Source organism: Primulina huaijiensis, chromosome 5 (genome assembly GCF_012295235.1).
Source record: "Primulina huaijiensis isolate GDHJ02 chromosome 5, ASM1229523v2, whole genome shotgun sequence".
Lineage (NCBI taxonomy): Eukaryota > Viridiplantae > Streptophyta > Magnoliopsida > Lamiales > Gesneriaceae > Primulina > Primulina huaijiensis.
Window position 1 is genome coordinate 11,752,163 of NC_133310.1, and position 8,047 is coordinate 11,760,209.

The window sequence follows — 8,047 nt, forward strand, 5'->3', positions numbered from 1 at the left end:
CGTTTTCTTTGTGGTTTGAACAGGGAAATCCAAGATCAAGTTGAGCTTCGGCACTACTTGGATCTAGACGAAATGGTGCAAATGGCCCTAAAAGTGGAGCAACAACTCAAAAGGCGTGGAGTTGGCCGCACCAATCAAACCGGAGGTTCATCATCTTCATGGCGATCAAATGTGGTGAAGCGTGAGGAGAATAAGGTGGTGACCAAGCCCAAATTTGAGACCAGACAAGAGGCGCCTAAGCAAGGAGTTCAAGGTAAATCTGAAACTCCTTCTAATCGATCTAGGGATACTAAATGTTTTAGGTGTCAAGGGTTGGGTCATATTTCTAGTGAATGTCCTAATAAGAGGGTGATGATCTTGAATGACTATGGTGAGCATGAATCTCATAGTGAGGGTGATGATGATGATGAGATGCCTGCATTAGAGGATCCTGACGAGGGTTATGAGGCGGTTGTTGGAGAAGCACTAGTGACTAGGCGTATCATGAGTGCCCAAGTCAAGGAGGAGGAGACTGACCAAAGGGAAAACTTATTCCATACTAGATGCTTTGTAAATCAAAAGGTTTGCAATTTAATCATAGATGGGGGGAGTTGTACTAATGTGGCTAGTTGTGAGACGGTAGAGAAATTGGGTTTACCTACATTAAAGCACCCTCAACCATATAGGCTTCAATGGTTGAATGATTGTGCGGAAGTGAAGGTGACAAAACAAGTGCTAGTGTCTTTTTCTATTGGGAAGTATGTGGATGAGGTCTTGTGTGATGTGGTACCTATGCATGCTTGCCATATCTTGTTGGGTAGACCTTGGCAATATGATAGGCGAGTGACACATGATGGGTTCAAGAACAAGTATTCATTTGTGTTGAAAAAGGAGTCCATTGTTTTACTTCCTTTGTCCCCAAAGCAAGTGTTGGAGGACCAATTGAAAAAAAAGAGGAGAGATGAGGCCGAAAAAAAGAGTGAATTAAAAAGTGAGATGGCCTTTGAAGATAAAAATGAAATGGCTGAAAAAAAGAGTGACAAAAAAAGTGAGATAGCCATACAAAAGAAAAAGGAGAGGAAAGAAAATGAGGGAAAAGAAAATGAGAGGAAAGAGGCCAAAAAGAAAACATACATGGCCCAAAAAAGTGAGTTGAAGCAATTGATGCACACACGTGAACCACTTGTGTTGATTCTTTATAAAGAGATCCTCTTTAACACAAGTGATATAGCCGGGTCCCTTCCGAGCATTGTTGTTTCACTTTTGCAGGAATTTGATGATATATTTCCGGAGGAGCTACCTCAAGGGCTACCACCATTGAGGGGGATTGAGCACCAAATTGATTTGGTGCCCGGGAGTGCATTACCAAATCGTCCGGCTTATAGGAGCAATCCGGAGGAGGCTAAGGAGCTTCAACGACAGGTAAGTGAGTTGTTAGATAAGGGTTTTGTGCGTGAGTCCATGTCCCCTTGTGCTGTGCCTGTTTTGTTAGTTCCTAAGAAAGATGGTTCATGGCGTATGTGTGTGGATTGTAGGGCAATCAATAACATCACCATTAAGTATAGGCATCCCATACCTAGACTAGATGATATGTTAGATGAATTGCATGGTGCTTGTCTCCTTAGCAAAATTGATTTGAAGAGTGGTTATCACCAAATTAGGATGAGGGAAGGTGATGAGTGGAAAACTGCATTTAAAACCAAATATGGGTTATATGAGTGGATGGTAATACCCTTTGGCTTAACTAACGCTCCTAGCACCTTTATGAGGTTAATGAACCATGTCTTGCGTGCATACATAGGGAAATTTGTTGTTGTTTACTTTGATGATATCCTAGTATATAGCAAAGACTTGGATGAGCATGTTGATCACTTGAAACTTGTGCTAATCACACTAAGGGCTGAAAATCTATATGCTAACCTAAAGAAATGTGATTTTTGTACAAGCAAACTGGTCTTCCTTGGTTTTGTGGTAAGCTCACAGGGGATACAAGTGGATGAGGACAAGGTAAGTGCTATTCGAGATTGGCCATCGCCTACTACTGTTGGTCAAGTCCGAAGTTTTCATAGACTTGCAAGCTTCTATAGGAGGTTTGTAAAGGATTTTAGCACATTGGCAGCACCCATGACAGCGGTGATCAAGAAGAACGTTTCATTCCATTGGGGCGAGGAGCAAGAGAAGTCTTTTAATACTATTAAGCAAAAATTAATTAATGCTCCTTTACTTGTTTTGCCTGACTTTGCTAATACGTTTGAAATTGAATGTGATGCTTCAGGTGTAGGTATCGGCGGAGTTTTGATGCAAGAAGGACGGCCCGTGGCGTACTTTAGTGAGAATCTCAATGGAGCAGCGCTGAACTATCCCACGTATGATAAGGAGTTCTACGCACGTGTGAGGACTCTGGAGACGTGGCAGCACTACTTACGGCCTAAGGAGTGTGTGATTCATACGGATCATGAGTCTCTAAAGCACCTTAAGGGACAACAGAAGTTGAACAAAAGACATGCCAAGTGGGTGGCGTTCATTGAAACATTCCCCTACATCATCAAGTACAAACAAGGTAAGGAAAATGTAGTGGCCGACGCACTATCACGAAGGTACATACTTTTCTCTACTTTGGAGGCTGAAATTTTGGGGTTTGAGCATGTCAAGGAGTTGTATGTGCTAGATGACGAGTTTAGGAATGTGTTTGAGACTTGTATGCATAGTCCACATGACAAATTCTATTTGCATAATGGTTTCTTATTTAGAGAAGATAGGTTGTGCATCCCTCGATCATCCATTCGTGAATCACTTGTTAGGGAGGCACATGGGGGTGGTTTGATGGGACACTTTGGTGTGGCAAAAACTTTAAGTGCATTGCATGAACATTTCTATTGGCCACACATGAAGCGTGAGGTTGAGCGTGTTTGTGATAGGTGCATAACTTGTAGACAAGCTAAGTCTAGGACACAACCACATGGATTGTATACACCACTTCCTGTTCCTAGTGAGCCTTGGATTGACATTTCTATGGACTTTGTTTTGGGGTTGCCTAGGACTAAGAAGGGGAGGGATTCAATATTTGTTGTTGTTGATAGATTCTCTAAGATGGCACATTTTATAGCTTGTCATAAAACTGATGATGCGTCTCACATTGCGGATTTGTTCTTTAGGGAAGTCGTTAGGTTGCATGGCATGCCTAGGACTATTGTTTCTGACCGTGATGTTAAATTCTTGAGTTACTTTTGGAAGACTTTATGGGCTAAACTTGGCACAAAATTGTTGTTTTCTACTACTTGTCATCCTCAAACGGATGGGCAAACTGAAGTTGTCAATAGGACATTAGGAACACTTTTGCGTGCTATTCTTAAAAAGAACTTGAAGAATTGGGAAAATTGTTTGCCATTTGTTGAGTTTGCTTATAATCGTTGCGTGCATTTTACTACGAATTATTCGCCATTTGAAATTGTTTATGGTTTTAACCCTTTGACTCCGTTAGATTTGATGTCTTTACCTGTGAGTGAAAGGTTAAACATGGATGGGAAAAAGAAGGCGGAATTTGTTAGGAGTTTGCATGAGAAGGTCAAAGCTAATATTGAAAAGAAGAATGAACGATACACAAAGCAAGCCAACAAGGGAAAAAAGAAGGTGATATTTGAGAAAGGTGATTGGGTGTGGCTTCACCTGAGGAAGAAAAGGTTCCTCGAGAAGAGACGTTCTAAACTATTACCTAGGGGTGATGGACCATTCCAAGTACTTGAAAGGATCAATGACAATGCCTACAAACTCGATCTACCAGGTGAGTATAACGTGAGTTCTACTTTCAATGTTAGTGACTTGTCGTTGTTTGATGCTGGTGACGAGCTGGATTTGAGGACAAATCCTTTTCAAGAAGGGGAGGATGATGCGAACACGGATGTGCACGTCCCAAGGAAAGCATGGGATCCCTTAGAGTTACCATGGGGACCAATCACGAGGGGACGACTGAAGAAGTTTAAAGAGGCGTTGCACTGGCTTATGAGCAAGGAAGAAGGACTTACAAGCGAGGTGCAAAGTGCTGAAGGGTTTGAGATGCATGGAAATAAGTTTGGGAGCCAAAGAAACGTTATTCAAATGATAAATCAAGAGGAGTCCAGATACCACGGCGCCCGAGCGGCCAAATCTTACCGCCCGAGCGCCAAACATACTGTCCAGGACATGAACTCCAGAAGCAGCGGGGCCCGAGCGGTAAAATATTACCGCCCGAGCACGGCCTGTCCAGAAGACCCCGCGCCCGAGCGGTTGAATCTCGCGCTCGAGCGCGCCTTGTCCCGAGAAACATTATCTTTTCCTATTTTAGAGTTTTAATTAGTTAGGTAACTAGATTTATCATATCTTTTGATTTGTAGTCAATATATGGACAAAAAATTGAACATTATTCAGATGATCATTGATATTTTATAAAAGTTTTTGAGTTTTCTCTCAACTTTTTCAAGGCTTTAGCTTTGTAAATAAAAATCAAACTTATCAAAGTTTTTAACTTTGTGGCGTTTGTCGATCGTGCATGTGCGGATTGTCTTAGACTTGTTCTTTGAAGGTTCGTCATATTTTTCGATTGTTTATCTCGTGATTATTTGTTGCTAAACTTCTCATAGTTTAGAGGTGAAAATCACAACACGCACACTTGATTCAAAAGATCGGGACAACACGAATTCCTTTTTCGATATTAAATTGAGGGCGCGATTCATATTTCATCGTGTTTGCCTTTATTCGTACGTGGATTCACATCAAGCATCCTCAACCATATAGGTTTCAATGGTTGAATGATTGTGCGGAGGTAAAGGTGAACAAACAAGTGTTGGCTTCTTTTTCGATTGCGAAGTATATTGATGAGGTTATATGTCCCCAAAGCAAGTGTTGGAGGACCAACTGAAAAAAAAAAGAAGAGAGAAGAGGCCGAAAAAAATAGTGAACAAAAGAGTGAGATGGGCTTTGAAAATAAAAATGAGATGGCTGAAAAAAAGAGTGATTAAAATAGTGAGATAGCTATACAAAACAAAAAAGAGAGGAAAGAAAATGAGACAAAAGAAAATGAGAGGAAAGAGACCAAAAAGAAAACATATATGGCCCAAAAGAGTGAGTTGAAACATATGTTTCACACACATGAACCACTTGTGTTGATTCTTTACAAAGAGATCCTCCTTAACACGATTGATATAGCCAAGTCTCTTCTAAGCATTGTTGTTTCATTTTTGCAGGAATTTGATGATATATTTCCGGAGGAGCTACCTTAAGGACTACCACCATTGAGGGGAATTGAGCACCAAATTGACTTTGTGCCCGGAAGTGCATTACCTAATCGTCCAGCTTATAGAAGCAATCCGGAGGAGACTAAGGAGCTTCAGAGGCAGGTAAGTGAGTTGTTAGATAGGGGTTTTGTGCGTGAGTCAATGTCTCCTTGTGATGTACCTGTTTTAATAGTTCCTAAGAAAGTTGGCTCATGGCGTATGTTTGTAGATTGTAGGGCAATCAATAAAATAACCATTAAGTATAGGCATCTCATACCTATACTAGATGATATGTTAGATGAATTGCATGGTGCTTGTATCTTTAGTAAAATTTATTTGAAGAGTGGTTATCACCAAATTAAGATGAGGGAAGGTGATGAGTGGAAAACTGCATTTAAGACCAAATACGGGTTATATGAGTGGATGGTAATGCCATTTGGCTTAACTAACGCTCCTAGCATATTTATGAGGTTAATGAATCATGTTTTGCGTGCATACAAAGGAAAGTTTGTTGTGGTTTATTTGATGAGTATGTTAATCACTTGAGACTTGTGCTAATCACACTAAGGGCTGAAAATTTATATGCTAACTTAAAGAAATGTGATTTTTGTACTAGCAAACTTGTCTTTCTTTGTTTTGTGGTAAGCTCATAGGGTATACAAATATATGAGGACAAGGTAAGAGCTATTCGAGATTGGCCAGCGCCTACTGGTCAAGTTCGAAGCTTTCATGGTTTTGCAAGCTTCTATAGGAGGTTTGTAAAGGATTTTAGCACACTGGCAGGACGGATGACGGCGGTAATCAAGAAGAACGTTCCATTCCATTGGGGCGAGTAGCAAGAGAAGTCCTTTGATACTATTAAGCAAAAATTAATTAATGCTCTTTTACTTGTTTTATCTGATTTTTCTAATACTTTTGAGATTGAATGTGATGCTTCAGGTGTAGGTATTGGTGGAGTGTTGATGCAAGGAGGACGGCATGTGGCATACTTCAGTGAGAAGCTTAATGGCGCAGCGTTGAATTACCCGACATATGACAAGGAGCTCTATGGACTTGTGAGAACTCTTTAGACGTGGCAGCACTACTTGAGGCCTAGGGAGTTTGCGATTCATACGGATAATGAATCCTTAAAGCATCTTAAGGGGTAGCATAAGTTGGACAAGAGACATGCCAAGTGGGTGGCGTTTGTGGAGACATTCCCTACATGATTAATTATAAACAAGGTAAGGAAAACGTAGTGGCCGGCGCACTATCACGAAGGTACATACTTTTCTCTACCTTGGAGTCTAAAATTTTTGGGTTTGAGCATGTCAAGGAGTTGTATGTGCTAGATGAGGATTTTAAGAGTGTGTTTGAAACTTGTATGCATGGTCCACATGAGAAATTCTATTTGCATAATGGTTTTTTGTTTAAAGAAGATAGGTTTTGCGTCCCTAAATTATCCATTCACGAATTAATTGTTAGGGAAGCACATGGGGGTGGTTTGATGGGACATTTTGGTATGGCTAAAACTTTAAGTGTATTGCATGAACATTTCTATTGGCTACATATGAAACGTGATGTTGAGCTTGTTTGTGAAAAGTGCATAACATGTAGACAAGCTAAGTCTAGAACGCAATCACATGGATTGTATACACCACTTTCTGTCCCTAGTGAATCTTGAGTCGATATTTCTATGGACTTTGTTTTGGGGTTGCTTAGGACCAAAAAAGGGAGGGTTTCAATATTTGTTGTTGTTGATAGATTTTCTAAAATGACACATTTTATTGCTTGTCATAAAACTTATGATGCATCTAACATTGCGGATTTGTTCTTTAGAGAAGTCGTTAGGTTGCATGGCATGCCTAGGACTATTGTTTCTGATCGTGATGTTAATTTTTTGAGTTACTTTTGGAAAACATTGTGGGCTAAACTTGGCACAAAATTGTTGTTTTCTACCATGTGTCAACCTCAGACGGATGGACAAAATGAAGTGGTTAACAGAACTTTAGGAACACTTTTGTGTGCTATTCTTAAAAAGAATTTAAAGAATTGGGAAGAATTTTTACCATTTGTTGAGTTTGCTTATAATGGTAGCATGCATTCTACTACTAGTAACTCGCCATTTAAGATTGTATGGTTTTAATCCTTTAACTCCATTGGACAGGAAATGTTAAATATGGATGGCAAGAAGAAGGCAGAATTTGTTTGGAGTTTCGCATGAAAAGGTCAAGGCCAATATTGAAAAGAAGAATGAACAACACATAAAGCAAGCCAACAATGGGAAGAAGAAGGTGGTATTTGAGAAAGGTGATTGGGTGTGGCTACACTTGATGAAAGAAAATTTTCCTGAGAGGAGACGTTCGAAGCTATCACCGAAGGGTGATGGACCATTTCAAGTCCTCGAAAGGATCAATGACAACGCCTACAAACTTGATTTGCCAGGTGAGTATAACGTCAGTTCTACTTTTAATGTTAGCAATCTTTCTTTGTTTGATGTAGGTGATGTACAAGATTTGAGGACAAATCCTTTTCAAGAAGGACAGGATGATGCGAACACGGGTGGTCAAGCTCCAAGAAAAGCATGGGTTTCTTTAGAGTTGCCGGAGGGACCAGTCACAAGGGGAAGGCTAAAGAAATTCAAGGAGGCACTACAGGGAATCATGAGCAGTCAAGAAGGGATTATGAGCGAGGAGCAAAGTGCCGAATGGTTCATGAGGCATGGGAGTGAGTTTGGGAGTCATAGGAGCACTATTCAAGCAATAAATGTTGAAGAATCCCGAGAGAATCGCGCCCGGAGGAATATAAACTACCGCCCGAGTGCTACACTTGCGCCCCAA